Raw genomic sequence first — 19,999 nt, 5'->3', positions numbered from 1 at the left:
TTTGTGGGTTCTTGAAAAGAAAAAATGTTAATTTTGGCTTCTTATTCCTCTTCTCCTTTCCATGTGTAATAGAATTCTCCAAGTAGAGTAGTCATTTAGAGAGGGCCTAACGTTGCCCTCTGTAGGAAACATGGCCTCAGAATGGTAAATGAATATGTTTGCTGGTGTAATGGAGGGGTGATGACAAGGTTGCCAGCTCCTTCTTGGTCCAGTAGAAAAAAACCACATAAGGTTTTGGCTGACTGAAGTTGCCTCACTTCAATTTCTTGCTTAAATCCTACCTATCCTTCAGTAGTTGCATCTCCTGTTTCTGTTTTCTTATAAATGAAGTAAGCATTTAGTGATGCATTTTGAAGGCAAAATTTTTTCTAGATTTATAATTTTTACCTCTTTTAAAACTGTCTTTTCCATGACCAAATCAACAGTAATTTTGCACTTGATTTTATAGTTTTTCCAAAGTAGTCAATAAATTGTTTAGAGAAAAAAAAATTTTTCACACTATTTCTTCAGTTTACATAATATTTAATCAAGTTATATGTTAATTATGTGATAAATACAAATGGCATAAACAGTTTTAGGAAGGAACATAGTAAGTACAATTTATTCTTCTTTGGCATGTAACTTGAGAGCAGGCACACATCATGGAATGTGTGCTACCACAGCTGATATCAGTAAGTTTTAAAGAAGGAAAGCAAACTTTTTTTTTTTTTTTTTTTGACAATGTGATATAACTTTTTTTTTTTTTTAATATAATTTTATTTTTTTAATGGGGTGACATCAATAAATCAGGATACATATATTCAAAGATAACAAGTCCAGGTTATCTTGTCGTTCAATTATGTTGCATACCCACCACCCAAAGTCAGATTGTCCTCTGTCACCTTCTATCTTGTTTTCTTTGTGCCCTTCCCCACCCCCTATCCCTCTCCCATTCCCCCCTCCCCCCCGTAACCACCACACTCTTATAAATGTCTCTTAGTTTCACTATTATGTCCCACCTACGTATGGAATAATACAGTTCCTGGTTTTTTCTGATTTACTTATTTCGCTTCGTATCATGTTATCAAGATCCCACCATTTTGCTGTAAATGTTCTGATGTCATCATTTCTTATGGCTGAGTAGTATTCCATAGTGTATATGTGCCACATCTTCTTTATCCAGTCATCTATTGATGGGCTTTTTGGTTGTTTCCATGTCCTGGCCACTGTGAACAATGCTGCAATAAACATGGGGCTGCATGTGTCTTTACGTATCAATGTTTCTGAGTTTTTGGGATATATACCCAGTAGAGGGATTGCTGGGTCATAAGGTAGTTCTATTTTCAGTTTTTTGAGGAACCACCATACTTTCTTCCATAATGGTTGTACTACTTTACATTCCCACCAACAGTGTATGAGGGTTCCTTTTTCTCCACAGCCTCTCCAACATTTGCTGTTACCTGACTTGCTAATAACAGCTAATCGAACAGGTGTGAGGTGGTATCTCATTGCCGTTTTGATTTGCATTTCTCTAATAGCTAAAGAAGATGAGCATCTTTTCATATATCTGTTGGCCATTTGTATTTCTTCCTGGGAGAAGTGTCTATTCATATCCTCTTCCCATTTTTTTATTGGATTGTTTGTTTGTTTGTTGTTGAGTTTTATGAGTTCTTTGTATATTTTGGATATTAGGCCCTTATCTGAGCTGTCATTTGAAAAAATCATTTCCCATTTAGTTGGCTTTCTGTTTATTTTGTTATCAGTTTCTCTTGCTGAGCAAAAACTTCTTAGTCTGATGTAGTCCCATTCATTAATTTTTGCCTTCACTTCTCTTGCCATTGGAGTCAAATTCATAAAATGCTCTTTAAAACCCAGGTCCCTGAGTTGAGTACCTATGTCTTCTTCTATGTACTTAATTGTTTCAGGTCTTATGTTTAGATCTTTGATCCATTTTGAGTTAATTTTTGTACAGGGGGAGAGACTGTAGTCCAGTTTCATTCTTTTGCATGTGGCTTTCCAGTTTTCCCAGCACCATTTATTGAAGAGGCTTTCTTTTCTCCATTGTGTGTTGTTGGCCCCTTTATCAAAAATTATTTGACTATATATATGTGGTTTTATTTCTGGACTTTCTATTCTGTTCCATTGGTCTGAGTGTCTATTTTTCTGCCAATACCATGCTGTTTTGATTGTCGTGGCCCTATAATAGAGTTTGAAGTCAGGTATTGAAATGCCCCCAGCTTCATTCTTTTTCTTTAGGATTGCTTTGGCTATTTGGGGTTTTTTATAGTTCCATATAAATCTGATGATTTTTTGCTCTATTTCTTTAAAAAATGTCATTGGAAGTTTGATGGGAATTGCATTAAATTTGTATATTGCTTTGGGTAATATAGCCATCTTGATTATATTTATTCTTCCTAGCCAAGAACAAGGTATATTCTTCCATCTCATTATATCTTTTTCGATTTCCCTTAACAATGGTTTATAGTTTTCATTATATAAGTCCTTTACATTCTTTGTTATGTTTATTCCTAAGTATTTTATTTTTTTTGTTGCAATCGTGAAGGGGATTATTCGGAAAGCAAACTTTTGATTAGTCCAGTGAGCCACTTGAGTAGAAGTTAAATAAAAGAGCTTACATGAACTAAATTATAGACTACTACATCACTTTCTCACAGAAAATATGAAGTGAATATAAACAAGAAATATGGCTACTTTGGTGTAGTACTAACCATGCAGAACTAAATTGTAAATTAACATTAGCCATCCAGATGTTTTAGTTTGTAAAGACATAATTTTAATGATTGAATATTTTAGCTTCCATCTATTTTTTGAGAATATTACTTCATTTTAGGTGCTCAATAAGTACTTGCTTGATTTTTTTAAAGAACTCCAAGAAATATTAAATAATATCCCAGTTTTCTGATCATCAAAGCTGTGCAATGTTGGCAATTTACTCATAAAAAAACCATGTTACATGTTAAATAAAAGAGTACAATGTGGTATGCTCCCACATGTAGGCTGAACAATACTCTCAGGTATATCATGGTTAATAGTTTACAAAGTAAGTAAAAAAATGTTTGGTGAGAACAGAAAAATAAATTATCCAAGGAGCTCAATTGATTCAAAAGTACAATGGAGTTGTTTCATTGAAAAATGTTAGAAATCTTGGTGGTAAAGTAAACTGTGTTTTAAAAGATGAGGAAAACATTAAAATGGAGACTAGACTTAAAGGACATATCTAGAACCTTCTGGGCTTAGCATGAATATTTCTCAGTCTTCATTAAAAAGGGCAAAACAAACACACAAAAAAAATAAGCTTCAGTCTAAGCCAGAGGGAAAGCAAAGTGAGCAGAGTGAAATGTATGTGCGAGTTGTATGCCTCTGTTCCTATGCAGGGGTTACTATTGACCAGAGACCACCTTACCCCTCGCAGGGTCCTGGGAGTGTTAGGTTTGGAGATTGCAGTGTTTGGGCCACAGATTTTACTCTGGTGTTGTCATTTGCCCAGGAAAATGCAGACTTGCCTTTATGGTTTTTCAGGTTTCAACTCACTGCTTTTTTTGTTTGTTTTGATAAGTTTTATTTTATTTATTCATTTTATAAAGGTAAGGGGGAGAGAGAGAAAGGGAGAGAAGTGAGAAGAGGAGGGATGGAGGAACAGATGGGCTCTTCTCCTGTGTGTCCTGCCCAGGAATCGAACCTGGACATCCATACACGAGGCCGATGCTCTACCATTGGGCCACCCAGCCAGGGTGCAGCCTGATAATTTTTAAGAAACGTGAAAAATGAGAACGAAGCAGCTGTATAATTGGAATGCATGTATAGATTTCAATTTCCATTAAATAAAGTAGCTCTTTCTGTACTTCGCATCAGCCTTTTCTTCAAATGTTCTCTGATGTGTTTCTCCTTGGGACTTTTTTTGGTGAACATTCAGTGTAATATACTATTTTCTCATTGATAACTTATTTGACATTTTCCCTATACAGCAATCATCAGACAAAAAGTATTGTAATTGTTTCTCCTTACAATATGGCAACTGTAGTTGGTAAGGATAAAACAAATTGAGCTCAATGCTGCTAAATTTGAGATAACTGACATTTTTAAAAAAGATTTTATCTAATTGATTTTTAGAGAAATTTGGGCGAGGAGATGAAGGAACAGGAAGCATCAACTGGTAGTAGTATGTGCCTTGACTGGACATACCCAGGGGTTTGAACCAGTGACCTGGTTCAAACCTAAGTTGACACTTTATGAACTGCTCCACCACTGGTCATGGAGATTACTGAACTTTTCCAAAGCTACTAGGTAATCTTACTGTAGTCTCTGAAATAGAATATGTGTGTCTTCTAAAAGGTACTACTTCCAATTTTATACAATGTGTATTAAAAATAATATAGATCTTGATCCTATGAGTCTCCTTTACTCCTCACACAGAACGCTTCACTTCTGATCACCAAATGTATGGAGATTCCCCACCCTATGCCAAGTAATTCTCTGTGATACCAGCTGGCTGTCCTACAACTTAATTTCTGGGACTGAGTCCCAGAAAATTACAAGGCTAAATTACCAATATTAGAACAAGAGGTCCTCCTAGTGGTCTTATCACTAAGTCAATTACAAGGGTATTAGGAGCTGTGATCTAGGAACTGGGACAGAGATCAATATGTATTTTCTATTGTCTCACAATATCTGAAAGATTCAATTTTATTCATTGATAAGTTTTTAGCATTGATGAATTAGAATCCACAGCTAACATGTGAGAAAGCAATAGTGATTAAATGGAAAAATTCTTTAGCTGTGGGAACTCTATTCTTTTTTCTACACTTTGAGTAAAATGATTACATCAGTTTTTGTTGGGCATTCTAATTACTGTTTCATCTGATTGCTGAAGATGAGTTATTTGAATTAAGTATGTTTTGAGAGTCCTTGCATTTCTCAAAGTTTACAATGTTAGGCGTTTGCTTAGTAAAACTTTTTGTTCTCATGTACAATGCTGGTCAGCAAAGAGAAAGCTGAAAAGTCAGAGTTTAGTCTTCCAGGAGAGGTCACAGAGATAGCACAGAACAGCCTAGTGTTATTCCAAGGAGTTGAGTTGCATTATTTTGTCGTGAATACACTTGGAATAAATTTTTTTTCTGTGTATTAACAGCCCACACATTCTCCTTTTTTTTTGTCTTCACCAGGATCAGAGCACAAATGTATTCATAAGTACCCTAGTTAGAATCACTTTTGCCAATTTCTGTGCAAGACTTAGCTTTTTATTTCTGAGTTCTAGTTTCAAATGTAGTTTCAGATACACTGGATTTTCTCAGTTTCCTGCACCTAATTGTGGCATCTGAGCACCTAGACTTTTAATATATCCTTTTTCCTTTTTCTTAATTTTTAAAAAAATTTTTCTTTTAGCAAGAGAGAGACAGAGAGAGACAGAGACAGAAAGAGAGAGAGATGAGAAGCGTCAGCTCATAGGTGTGGCACCTTAGTTGTTCATTGATTGCTTCTCATACGTGCCTTGACCAAGAGGTTCCAGCTGAGCCAGTGACCCTTTGCTCAAGGTAGTGATCTCAGGCTCAAGCCCTGTTTCTCCGAAAATAAGACAGTGCCTAATAATAATTTTTGCTCCTAAAGATGCGCTAGGTTTTATTTTCAGGGGAGGCCTTATATTTCTAAGCTTGCAAACAATTGCACTAGGTCTTATATTCGGGGGATGCCTTATTTTCAGGGAAACAGGGTAGTCACAACAGAGCTGACAGACCTGGCAGGACTGAGTTGCTGTGCTGTGTATTCTATACCCTGTCTGTCTGGGTCTCAGCCAGAGATGGACTGGCCCCTCTAACCCCCAGCTCTCTGGGCACACCCGAGCTTTCCTCTGTTCCTGGGAACTGTCTTGTGAAAGAAGAATACAGACCATCCCTTTGAGAGTAATGACAGCTCTGATGGATACTTTGAATTTTTAATTAGCTGAATATTTTTCCTAAAGGGGTCTTTCAAGAAAAAAAAAAGACTATTTTAGACAAGAAAAGAATGATTCACTTCTAATTGGCATTTTAATTCCCCAATCCGCCCCCCCCCCAGCCCACATGCCAGAATAGTGCTTTGCAGGGAGCTTAACAGATTCGTAGGAAAATGAAGACACTTGCTTTTGTTACACATCTGAGCTCTAGTGTGTAAATTCTGACACATCACCACGACCATGGCATCAGCTATGACCTGTCAAAAACCAAAACTAAACTTTCCCGTAATGAGAGATGATTGTCAAATAATATGTACACGGCTATGAATAAGCAAAAGGTGTTTTGTTTCTTTTAGTTGAGAAAGTCTCATGGCTCTATGTGTGAATATTTGCAGCCTGTTTATTCCCTTTGTCAATACTGGCATATATTTCACTTCAGATTAAAAGAAATCATAAGATGAAACTGGTTAAGGTGGCATGGGATTTCAATAGTGTGGGTACTGCTTGTATCCCCCAGTTTCAACCAGGTTGGTCAATTTTGTCCTAGAAATGTCATGTTCATTTCTAAATGACTCTAGGATCTATTTTATTGTTGCTGTTGCTTTCCCTGTATGGTGATCATATGATTTCTATCTTGAGCTCAGTTAGACCCTGCTGCCATATTTGCTGGACAACAGATTTGCCTCCATGATGTTGCCAGACTTAATAGATAAAATACAGGATACCCAGTTAAATTTCAATTTTAGATAACAACTAATATTTTAGTATAAGTATATTCCAAATATTGCATAGGTATATCCATTATTTTAAACTTGACCAGGCATCTGTATTTTATTTGCTGACTACAAATACTAGCACAAATTTCCTATCTGTCTTTCTCACAGTTCTGTGTTCTTCCTTTTTCAAGTCAAAATTAGGCAACTTTAGCTGGACCACCTTGCTTCGTTCTTGGTCTATTTCACCACTAGAGGGATTCTTTCACTTATGTTTTTGGCTTTTTGTAGAAAGTAGAGCCAAAAGATCTGAACAATTAAATGAGAGCCCATTCTTTCCCCTTACTCTAATGACACAGAGTATGGAGCACACATAGTTCAATTAGAACTTCGTTCTGTGAGAGAGTTTTGAATAATGAATTGTTCTCTGTAGTGAAATTAGTTACTTGTTTTAACTTACCACAATATAACAACGGATGGCCTGGTGTGGAGGAGTGTGTCCACAGGGTCCTGTTTACAGGGGCGGGGGATCGAGGGTGGGGGGGACTGAGCCATTTTGTAGAGACATTTTTCAAATTTCCAGAGCTGAGCGATAGCTAGATTTAATTGATTTGATTCTTGTGTGACTTGTGTGGGACATCTAGCATTTAAGCACCTGGTTTTATATGGTTTTAGGCTTTGTGTATTGTTGCCCACTGAGATCTGAGTGAAATAATTTTGGCCATGAATAAAGATTGCATAAGTTACTTTCTAGTTTATCTATACAATGAGAGTAGTTATTCTGCTAAAGAATGTACCAAAATATTATATTTTTTTGCTTTAATACTCCTTTGTTAATAGAGTATACTTATACTTCCTATTTTAATCCCAAACTGAAGCATTATCAGTTAATGTGTACATAAGCCACTTTATCTGACAGGCACATCAAATGTTTTTTGAGGTAAGTACTTGAGTCCAAAGCCATTTGACTTACTAAGCAGGAAGTCTATTATGTATTGCTTTTTAGTTCTCCAATTTGGCAAATAAACTAGTCCTACTTTTGATTTTCTAAAGATAACTAGAACCCTGTGAGGAAATTGTATTCCTGAAAGTATTAGACTAAAGCTAAGAGCAAACATTTATAAAGAGAGTAAATATTAAAGAAACAGGCATTGTGGCATAGAGCTCAGATTAAATAGTATTTGGTGTGCTTTGTTCTTTTACCTTTCATTTTCCCCTTACTCAGAGGCACCAAATGAAACAGAAACATCCATTATTGTGTACACATTGGATTGGAAAGAAAGAAAATAAACTTCTTGAACAATATCAAGTGCTCAGTGCCAATGACCTCAAGGCTATATTTTTCTGCTCAAATAACAATAGTGGTAGCAATAAGAGTTATAGATAGTAGTTTTAAGCATTTACTATGTGCTAGACATTTTTATATGGCATTTTATTTATCTTCCCATTCATAGAGAAGTGCCATCATGGTAAAGTTCTTCTACCAGATTGTAAGGTTTTCAAGGACACTGAATTCTTAGAAACCAGCATAGTGCCTGCCTCATTGTGCTTCCTCAGTAAGTGGAGAATAAATAAATAACTTCTTTACTTAAAATGTTAGAGAAGAATGATATTTACTGGCTTATTCATAGTATTTAGTCATTTTTTTATATTTAAAAATATTTCTATATATTTTATTTTTTCCTTTGTAATATAATATTTGATATATAATGAAGAACATATCTGCAAAATAAAGCTTGAAAAAAATGACTAATCCAACACATGATTATCATCATATCCTAGGTCATTATCAATAACTCTTGTCTACTTATATGTTTTTTCCCTCATCTGGCTCCATCATAAGTAATGACTGTTCTGAAATTTTGGTTTATCATCTTATCACTTTTATTCTTTTTTTTTAATTTAAAATTTTTATTTTTAACTTATTTTGTTGACATGGTTTTAAGTGTCCCACTCAATATAGTAGCCTCTACACACCACATCATACCCACCTCTGACCCCATGCAATGTCCCCTTCCACTGTCATTTCACCCCCTTTAATCCCCTTCCCATACCCCACCCACCCTTCTCTCTGGCATTGCTACCCTGTTGTCTGTACCTGTGTCATGTATATATAATTTGGTTAATCCCTTTACCTTCTCTGATCCCATCCCCTCTTCTCCCTTCCCTCTGACAGCTGTCCCTCTGCTCCTTGTAAACCTGCTCTGGCTCTATTCTGTTTCTCAGTTCAGTTTGTTCGTTAGATTCCACATATAAATAAGATCATATGATATTTGTCTTTCTAGCCTGGTTTATTTCACTTAGCATAATAATCTCCAGGTCCATCCATGCTGTTGCAAAAGGTAAAATTTCCTTCTTTTTTATGGCTGTGTAGTATTCCATTGTGTAAATATACCAAAGCTTTTTTATCTACTTGTCCACTGATGGACATTTGGCTGTTTCCAGGTCTTGGCTATTGTAAACAATGCTGCAGTTTACATGGGGGTGCATATCTCTTTTTGAATTAGTGTTTTGGGAGTCTTAGGATGTATTCCTAGAAGTGGGATAGCTGGATCATAAGGCAATTCTATTTTTAATTTTTGTGTTTTCCACAGTGGCTGCACAAGTCTGCATTCCCACCAGCAGCGTAAGAGGGTTCCCTTTTCTCCACACTCTCGTCAGCACTTGTTATTTGTTGATTTGCTCATGAGAGCCATTTTGACAGGTGTGAGGATGTCATTGTGGTATTAATTTGCATTTCTCAAATGATTAGTGACCTTGAGCATTTTTTTCATGTGCCTATTGGCTATCTGTATGTCCTCTTTGGAGAAGTATCTATCTGACCCTTTGCCCACTTTTTAATTGTATTGTTTTTTAAGTGTTGAGTTTTATAAGTTCTTTATAAATTTTGTTTATTAGCCCCTTATCAATGTATAGAAGAATATGTTCCCTCATAGAGTGGGTTGTCTTTTTATTTTGTTAATGGTGTCTTTTGCTGTGCAAAAGCTTTTTAGTTTAGTAGTCGCATTTGTTTATTTTGTCCTTTATTTCATTTGCCTGCAGAGATATATCAGCAAACATGTTGCTATGAGAGATGTCTGAGAATCTACTGCCTATGTTTTTTTTCTAGGATTTTTATGGTTTGTAAGTTATATTTAAGTCTTTTATCCATTTTGAATTTATTTTTGTGATGGTCTAAGTTGGTAATCTCATTTTATTTTTTTGCATGTACCTGATCAATTTTCCCAATGCCATTTATTAAAGAGCCTGTCTTTATTATATACACTTCCTTTGTCAAATATTAATTGACTATAAAGGCATGAGTTTATTTCTGGATTCTCTGTTTTGTTCCATTGATCTGTATGCCTGTTCTTATGCCAGTACCAGGGTGTTGTGATTACAATGATCTTGTAGTGTAACTTGATATCAGGAAGTGTGATACCTCTAATTTTTCATCAAATTAGGGAAGTTTTCAGCTACGATTTCTTCAAATAAGTTCTCTATCCTTTGTTTGTTCTCTTCTCCTTCAGTTACCCCTATGATGCAGATGTTGTTTCTTTTCATGTTGTCACAGAGGTCTCTTAGAGTTTCCTCAGTTTTTTGATCCATTTTCTTTTTCTCCTCTGCTTCTGTGATTACATTTGTCTTGTTCTCTAAAGTGCTGATTTGATTCTCTCCTTTATCCAGGCTGCTGTTGATTCCTTCTAGCACAGTTTCATTTCTATTACTGTATTTGCCACTTTAACTGGTTTGTTTTTATGGTTTCAATGTCCTTTCTAATGCTTACCATCTCTGTTAAGTTCTCATTGTGATCATCCATTCTTACTCTAAGTTCCTTGAGTGTCCTAATAACCATTATTTTAAACTCTGCATTTGGCAGTTGGTTGCTTCCATTTCATTTAGTTTTTTTCTGGAGATTTCTCTTGTTGATTATTTGGGGCATATTTTTTTGATCCCATTTTGTCTGGGTATTAGATAACTCTGCTCTGACTCCCGAATTTGTTACAACATTTTTTTGAGGAAGGTGGCCTTGGTGGTAACTAACCTCCAGGCCACCTGAGCTCCTTGCTCTAGGAATGTTTCTCGAGGGTTATATTTACCCTCCTGTTGTATGTGAATCTTGAATGCTGTTGGCCTTTTCATGGGTGGAGTTAACACTTCATGTTGTCTGGCTGTAAGGGTCAAACTTGATCATGTGTATTAGGGGCTGTGCAGTGTCTCTTCTATGGGATATAGTTATTCTCAGCAGGATTTGGTGCTTGCTGGATTCCTCTTTTGAACATACTGCTTGTGTGGTTAGTTGAGTCTACTATTGGTGCAGTCTGCCACCCACTACCGGTTGTGTTCGTTCTGGGTCCTCTAGGCCAGGATCCAGGTACAGGATGATGTCAGATGTTGTTTGTAGCCCACCATGGGCTACCCATCTGGAGCTACAACTCTATTGACTGCTTGTATCTGCATTTTCTGTGCCCAGGTATGTGTGGAAGGGACCAACCTGTGTATAATGATCAACTTCTTTCCTCTTAGAGCTCATAGCAGCTTTGTAAAAGAGTCCACATTCTTTAAGATTTGCTTATACTTTTCAGTTGCTCTACCTCTTTTTGCTGCTGCCTGGTCTTCTCACAGAGTCTTCTATAGAAAGACTATTATGTGGGCTGAGACTGACCTCACCCCACCAACCCCTCCACAGGTTGCAAACTTGGTGAGTTAGGGCAATGGAAGTAGGGATGACAACATCAGTGAGGCTTAGGTGCACATGGACCTAAACTGCACACTTAAGCTGGCTTTTACCATCACCGGGCCTGGAGTCAAGTCAGAAAAGACCCAAGCTTCTCTGACATCACCTCCTGCTGCCTTTGTCTTCTGGCTTCTTGTTGGACTCGGCCCCTGAAAAAATCCTGGTAAAGTATAGAAGCTGGGGCTATTTAGGCATCAGGCTCCCATTCCAGGGCCCTAGTTGTCAGTCTGTCTTCAAGTTCTTCACAAACCTAAGTAGGGTGTGGCCTCTGAAACCCAGAGATTTTATCTGCCCACAGTCTTGACAGTTTCTACTGAATTTTCCATGAGGCAGAAGCACCAGTCACATTCTCTGGAAAGTGAGAGGGAAAGCTCTGGCCTCAATGCCGGACAACTGAGTTGCTTTCATACCCCCTGCTTCCTGGCCAAGGCTGCTTACTTCTCAGCAGGACCTAATCTCCATAGGGTGGGACAAAGAGATTCCTGAGGGTAGGGCAGTTGCTGTTGCACAAGCTGACCTCACAAGGAGGGGACTGCTCTACCCAAGAAAGATGGCAAGTGCAGTATAGGAGAATGATTCAACACAGCGGCTCAAGTGGCCATCCCCCACCATGTCTCTCCTTGGGCTGCCTGCCAATTTTACATTTTCCTCATGCAACTCTATTCCTCTCAGCCCTCCCTCTTCCAGAGCCCAGGATAAGTGGCTGTGAATGAGATTTTCTGTGTTGTCCTTTAAGAGGATGCCTGCATCTCTGAGATGTCTTATCTCTTTCTTGCAGCCACAAACCTCACCTCTTTTCACCACCATGTGCTATGTGGACCCTCTTCTAGTCTCTGGTGCTCTGGGCTGGGGTGCCTGGCCTGTGGCTTAGGAAGCACACCACTCAGGAAAAACCTTCCCACAGCTCAGATGTCCCCCTGGACCCTCAGCCACCACTTTCTCCTGGAAGCGGGGGCAGCCTTTTTGTGCCTCTGTTCTTCCTACCAGTCTCAATGTGGTTTCTGTGAATCCTTGGGTATAGACTCCTCTCCACTTACTCTTAAGTTTTGTTTTTTTTTTCAGGATGGTTTTTCACATTTAGTTATAACTCCGGTTTGGTCCTGGTAGGAAGTAAGTGGAACGTTCATCTGTATACTCCATCACCATCTTGGTGTACACTTTTATTTTTATTACAAAGTTATATGTGCTTAAAGAATATGCTTTACTGGTTTTTGAGCTTTATAAAATATGATATTGTTTGAAGTCTGAAGAAGTATGCTTTTCCCTCAAAACTTACATTATGTTCCTACATCATCTAAGTAGTTGTATGTAGCTATATTTCACTCATGTTTACTACTGTATAATATTCCATTGTGCAAACAAACCACCATATATTTCTTCTCCTGTCAATAGACTTTTAAGGCTTGGTTTTTCATTTTTTGCTAGTGAGAAAAGTAATGCTATCAACATTCTTAGGCATATCTTCTTGTATATGGGTTAGAATTTTCTTCAGACATATACCTATAATTAGAGTTACTGGAATGCATGTGATTGTTCAACATTATAAGATAATACCAGTGATTTAAGAAAGCCATCACTTTATTTTGGGGGGTGAACCATAACTAAGATTAAAAATTAATTTCAAGCTACTTACCTTGTTTTGTATTCAGATTTATGTCTCAGAAACCATATATCTTGTTAAAGAGCAAATTCTAGTTAAAATAATACCTTACTTGTTCAGAATTGAGGGCTTCCAATGACAGTGTATTGTCTAAGGATATTTATTTGGTATGGTCTTTGAGTGATATCTCTGTAAGCTAAGTGTCTAAACTCTGTGGTTGTTGGAAAAATATAGAATTGTATGATTAGAAGAGTCCTGAAGATCTTGTAATTCCCACCAAGCTACTCTTCATCTAAATCCCTATGAGAGCAGACACATTATTCTGACACAATAAAATGGCAATAAAATGGAAAGCAAGGTGCTTTCCACTCCTGATGAAGTGGAAAGCACCTTGATGCAGGATGGACTAAATATACCTAGTTAGTTCTTTCTAAAGCTTTAAAAAATAATTTATTTTTCTCAAATGGTAGGCAGGTCTATAATATATTGCAAGAAATAGAAACAATATCTCAGTTTAGTGTAATTGATAGCCAAAAGAGTATACACATATGCACTAAGAAAAAAGTATTCATATAGTTAACTACACACACATGGTCCTGTATTTAGCAGGCATCTTGATACATCTGCTACATATTTGGAAATTTCTGATTAGAGAAGAATCCATGTATTTTAAGTAAGCTTTCATCTGACCTAAAATGATTTTGATTCATTTGGCAGTTCATTTCCCAATAGATTTCATTTGTAATCCAGATATTTAAATGGGCTATATTGTTCAGATCCATACAAAAAAGCAACATGGTGTAAATGTTACTAGATAATAGACTTACTATATAAGAAACTACTGTTGTTCTGCTTATATGCAGAGATTATTTCCTGAGGCATTATAGCAATGCTTTTTAATTGATCAAATTATTGGTCTGTTGTTTGAAATTTGTCATTAAGTTTTCTAACTTCATCATTTTTTAAAAAGTAAGAGGGCTAAATAAATGATGATTAACCTATTCTGCAAAGAAATGTCACTGAACACATAGCAATGTGCCATGTTTTGCACTAGAAATTATAGGAGCTAGCCAACGAGAATGCAGCCAGACCCTGTCCTGAGGAGCAGAGGTTGAAATTTATAATAAATAATGAAGTCTATAGGATAGAATATTTAATATTAGGTGAAAACTGCAATAATTTGGGGGACAAAGGCATCTGTTCACTATCTTATTTCTGTATTTATAAATATAAATAGAAGATCCAAAGACTTCTTTCATTTTGCAGTTTCTTGTTTTGAATAATTAGATTTGCTAATATTAAAACCTATTCATATGTAGGTTTGTAATTAGTAGAAACATTTTTTTTTGGTTTGGTTCACACCTTATCCTTATTGCTTATAGAAGTGTTTAGAACACACTATCTATCTACTTGTCTACCTATCTATCTATCTGACATCTATCTTTCTTTTTTTAGAAATGTTGGTTCATAGTTTTCCAGGAAACTCATTAAGCCAAAGAAGAAATAGTCACTCATTCACAACATATAAATATGTGCAATTTGTGGAGATCGTAACTCATGATGAATCATGCCCAATTAATATTAATTCTATGACCTACAATTATTTAAAATAATATATAAAAAACAACTGTAAAATATATTAAACTAATACAAGAGGGTTCAATATCTAGTGCCCAGAATAAATGGAAAATCTGAAAACATTGCTTTTGTAATCACCAAGAGTTTAGCTGATAGAGTCTAATTCTCTAATAATATTTTCACCATAACCATGCTCAAGGGATTTTATTGTAAACTATGGTCTCTAAAATAATATTGGAGAAAAGAATTTAATTACATACAGATTATAATACTGGATTGGTTCATTTGAGTCATTATTGTCTTTTTTTCTTAAAAGTTTGCTATATTTTCACTTGGCAGCAAGATTATGATTAAACTTTGACCCGGATTTGAAATTTATTGAAGGCAGTCATGCCTAATTTATTCTGAATTCTTTAAAAGAGCAAAGTAGTGTATGGATGATATGGGGGAAGGTGGTCAAAGGTATAAACTTCTAGTTATAAAATAAAGAAGTAAAAAAATCTAATGTACAGTGTGGTGAGTATAGTTAATAGTATTGTGTTGCATATTTGAAAGTTCCTAAGAGAGTAGATCTTAAAAGTCCTCATCACAAGAGAAAACTTTTTTGTAATAATCTGTGGTGATAGATGTTAGACTTACTGTGGTAATCATTTCTCACTATATACAAATATTGAATTATGTTGTATACCTTAAACTAATATTATATGTTAATTATACCTCAGTAAAAAAGAACAAAATGAAAGGTAGTAAATAAAAAGATCTATCTATCTATCTATCTATCTACCCACCTGTCTACCTATCTATCTATCTACCTGTCTACCTATCTATCTATCTGGCATCTATCTTCCTTTTTTTATTAGAAATATTGGTTCATGGTTTTCCAGGAAAATCATTAAGCCAAAGAAGAAATAGTCACTCATTCACAACATATTTATATAAATATGTGCAATTAGTGGAGATTGTAACTCATGGTGAATCATGAAAATTCCTGCTTTACATTTGTGGAGGTCTTTATAACTTATAAAATATATATTTTTTTCTTTTTCAGGGGAGAGCGCAAATGCAGTTCCCCACTACCACAAATTATACAGTCAAGTTTCTCACATTTGGGGAAATTGCAGGGCTCAGCACACTTGGAGTGCAATGGGTCAACCTCACCCTGGGAAACTTTCATGAGCACGATATCTCCTCTACCAGGTAACTATTATAAAATAGTTTTTATATACAGAATCTCACTCACCTCTCATGATTATAAAGTCCTACAGGTGTATCACATAAAGCCTCATTTCAGTTATGATTTACTGTGTTTCATGATTATTAACTTGCTATTGTCCTTTTATAGTTGAACTTATTTTAATATTATTTCTTTTATTTTTATTTGTGTATAAATTTTTGCTTTGTTTAACCATAATATATGCAAATGTTACAAAAAGTTTGCATCCTTTTTAGTTATTTCAGTATACAGTCATGTTGTTATTTAAGTTTTTTAATTATTACTGTAAATATCTGTATAATATTTTATTGAAGAGACATGAATCATTTATTCTATTCATTTACAAATATTTACTAAGCCTTTTATAATGTGCCACACACTGAAGATATAGCGCTGAATTAGGCAGTTTGTTACTATCATAAACTTAAAACAATTTAGAATTGTATTCTAATATGTGATATGTTAAAGAAAACACTGAATGCAGTGTTTATAAAAATAACCCGTTTCCTAAGATAATTACCCATGGATATTTCTAAAATGATTGTTGATATATAAATTGATTTTCAAATAAGTTGTAAAAATTTAAGAATCACTAAGTATATAATATTTAATTTACTCCAATTTTTAGTATTTTATATACAGACACATGCTGTGCATGTACAGTATTATATATGTGTTTAATTTAGCTAAATTGATAGTTGATAAGTAGTATCTTATTAATAAATCATGCTTTGATAGCTGATGAAAATATTTTACTGTACACTTTTTTTATAAATGTATTTTTTTCTCCTGTGTAAAGCATCTATTCATGTCTCAATTGATTTGAATTTAAAGGTCAAAATAGAGATGCCCAACAACATTTATAGAGAATCTATTTTTATTTTACTAATTTTACCACCTTTTCCATATATAAATATTTAATTTACATATATACTTAAGTATACTTCTGTCTTAGTTATATTTAAATAAGTAGTTATAATTCCGGTAAATACTAAATGTGTCCTAGTAATATCTTATATCACATTATATTTATATTCTTATATTTTATTGAATTTATCGGGGTGAAACTGGTTAATAAAGCCATAGATTTCAAGTGTACAACTCAATAAAATGGCATCTGCACACTGCATCGTGCACTCGCTGCCCAGAGTCAAGTCTTTGTTAAGCTCGAATGAGGAGAGGTGAAACAATGGATGGGGAAGAGGCAGATTGAATAATTGTATACATTCCAGTTTTCCTACTGGATGATGGTTTCATGTATAAAACACCATCCAATAAATAAACAAGAAAATAAACATATTGTAAAATGTATAAGATTTAAGGTTACAAATTTGTAAAGAAAGTAAGAAATGGCTCTGGCTGGATAGCTCAATTGGTTAAAACATCGTTCAGAAACATAGAGGTTGTGTGTTCGATTTCTGGTCAGGGTGCATACAGGAACCGATCAACATTCTTGTCTCTTTCTTGCTCTCTCCCTTCCTCTCTCTAAAACCAATAAAATAAATATAAAAAAAGAAAAGAAATACACAAATTATACATAGCTGAATACTTAACATTTAAGTACAAAAACAATGAGTAAAATTTAGAGTTTACAATGAACTTTTACATACATTATCTCCTATCATACCTTTAATCATGCTATAAACTAGGCAAAATATATACTCTAATCCCAATTTTCTTGGTAAGCAATTGGAATTCTGATATGTTAAGTGACTTATTCAAAGTAACACAACCAAAAATTAAGGAACTTGACTCAAACCCTTGCTTTAGATTCCCAGCATCTTTCCATTGTAGTTGCCTTCTCTCAAAATTCTGAATATGAAGGATAATTAAAGAGACACACGCAATGTAAAAACCAAAAAGTGAAATGCTAAAATATCCATGATTTGGTGCCTCCTTGCATGCAGTACTTTCGTTGGTTTCTACTTTACGGATTGAATAAGCTGAATTTATTGAAAGTGTTGGGAATTGGTTTTACTTGCAATGTGTTTTTCTGTGCCTCTTCAGTTTTAAGTCCAAAGTTAGCTCTCAATAGTTAGTAATTATCTGGTTGACTGACTTTCTTTTGATTGGCTTTTTATAGAAAACATGACTTGGAGATAGGGATATTTGGGGCATTTTTGCTCAGAGCATGTGAACTAGTTTAGGGCAAGTGTTTCTTTAAAAGCCTCTGTTGTGAATATACAATTCAGCAGGATGAAGAGACTTTGAAAAGAAATTAGGAATTTCAGTTGCAGTCCCCTGGGCCCCTTGTGGTCATTGGAAATAGGGATATTTGGGGCATTTTTGCTCAGAGCATGTGAACTAATTTAGGGCAAGTGTTTCTTTAAAATCCTCTGTTGTGAATATACAATTCAGCAGGATGAAGAGACTTTGAAAAGAAATTAGGAATTTCAGTTGCAGTCCCCTGGGTCCCTTGTGGTCAGTGGGCCTGTGAACAGAGAGGTCACTACAGACATTATGGCTTCCTTGCCAAGTTTATAATGATTGTTAATTTATAGAACAGGTCCTTGCAAACTCTTCAATTATTTATATGCCGTCATGCAGGGGTGGGCAGAGGGTAAATGAAAAATAGATGTTTTCTCTGCAAGTTATGATTAAGAGACTTTTCTAGTGTATCAAAAACAATTCAAGTGACGTCACGAAAATGGCGCCGTGAGCAGCACGTCTGACAGATCTCCCCAAAATCACAACAAATTTATCAACTAGAAACAGAAAAATTTATCCTCGGAGCACTCCGGAGTTCCACACAAACTGAAAGCGAAAGGACTGTTATCACTTGAATTTGAGAAACGAGGGTGTAGAGGAAGCTACCGCAGAGACGTTCATTCAAGCCGCGGAGGGAGGGCGCCTGTGGTGAGTCAGCCCACACTCGGGAGCGGCGAGCAGCCGCTGGCGCACGCCCGGTCCGGTTGCAGAGCGAGTACCGCCCACACTCGGGAGCCGTGGAGGGAGTGCGCCTGCGGTGAGTCGGCCCACACTCGGGAGTGGCGAGCAGCCGCCTGCATGTGCCCGGTCCGGTTGCAGAGCAAGCACCGCCCACACTCGGGAGCGGCGAGCAGCCGCAGGCGCGCGCCCGGTCCGGTTGCAGAGCGAGCACCGCCCACACTCGGGAGCGGCGAGCAGCCGCCGGCGCGCGCCCGGTCCGGTTGCAGAGCGAGCACCGCCCACACTCGGGAGCGGCGAGCAGCCGCCGGCGCGCGCCCGGTCCGGTTGCAGACCGAGCACCGCTAACGTTCCCAGCGGCCCGCGCACTGTGAGTGAGAGACCCCAGCCACCAGTGCCCGGAGCACCCCATTCGTGTGCGTGCCCTGGGCAATCCACGCGCCCAGAGCGCCCTACTGGCCCGCACACCCAGGGTGCCCCATTATCCTGCGGCCGGTGCGTCCCAGCCGCCAGTGGCGGGGCGAGCAGGAGAGGCGCCAAGGTGATCTCCCCTACTTGGGAGATTCTCTCCGTGGGCGGAGCACCTCACCCAGCCATTCAAGCTAACAATCAAGCGTTGGGGGAGGGGCGCTCAGGCAGCCTGAAATACCTTCGGGAGCACAGCTGCGGACCCAATCACTGAAATTAGCTTAACCCATGAAATCTGCGCACTCACGGGTTCTAATTGAAAAGATCTCTCTCAGTTCAGCGATCCAAGACAAGAGGCGTGATATTTTTTAGTGCCTCTCACTAAAGGGGCAGGGGCAACTTCTGATTGATAGAGCCTCCATATTCAGGGATAAACGCTAACAAGAGGGACTTGGCAGATAATAAGATCTATACTACACTAGTCGCAAGCAGAGACTAGTGCCTCTTCTTCCCAACCAAAACAGGTTACAAAGTGTGGAAAGCCTGGGTTGAGTGGTCCAACTGAATGCTAGGTGCTAAACAGTCACCTTGACAACAATTGACTCCCACTCCTGCCTGCCTGATTACACTGGAGGCTCTGACTGCCAGAGCCTTTCCCAAAGCCTTGCGCTGAGTGGGGATAGAGTGGGGATTTCCCAGCTCTTTGAGCCTCTTACTCCCCAGGCAGAAGCAGTTGCAGCCTTATAGCTGGATCACCAGGCTGCTAATTCAGGAAGGGGGGACTAGGAGAGAGACTCCAGGAAAGCAAACTCTCTCATCGTTGGACCCTGCAAACGCCAACAAGCCTTAACTACCAGCAAGACTAAAGCCAATTATATGACATTGCCATAGAATCACATCAACTGCAAATCCCTACCTAAGTGTGACACAGGGGCAGAGCCTGGGGTACAGAGTC

The 19,999-nt window shown here is 37.2% G+C and overlaps 1 non-coding gene across 1 annotated transcript; it reads right to left on the bottom strand.

The window, feature by feature from the left end:
* Positions 1-15,582: 15,582 nt before the first annotated feature.
* LOC136390029 (U1 spliceosomal RNA) lies at positions 15,583-15,742 on the bottom strand. The gene has a single exon (XR_010748557.1). It is a non-coding gene; the product is annotated as a U1 spliceosomal RNA (small nuclear RNA).
* Between the last annotated feature and the right edge of the window lie 4,257 nt (positions 15,743-19,999).

Source organism: Saccopteryx leptura, chromosome 1, assembly GCF_036850995.1.
Source record: "Saccopteryx leptura isolate mSacLep1 chromosome 1, mSacLep1_pri_phased_curated, whole genome shotgun sequence".
Taxonomy (NCBI): domain Eukaryota; kingdom Metazoa; phylum Chordata; class Mammalia; order Chiroptera; family Emballonuridae; genus Saccopteryx; species Saccopteryx leptura.
The sequence above is the reverse complement of the archived record's forward strand: the minus strand, read 5'-3'. Positions and strand labels throughout refer to the sequence as shown.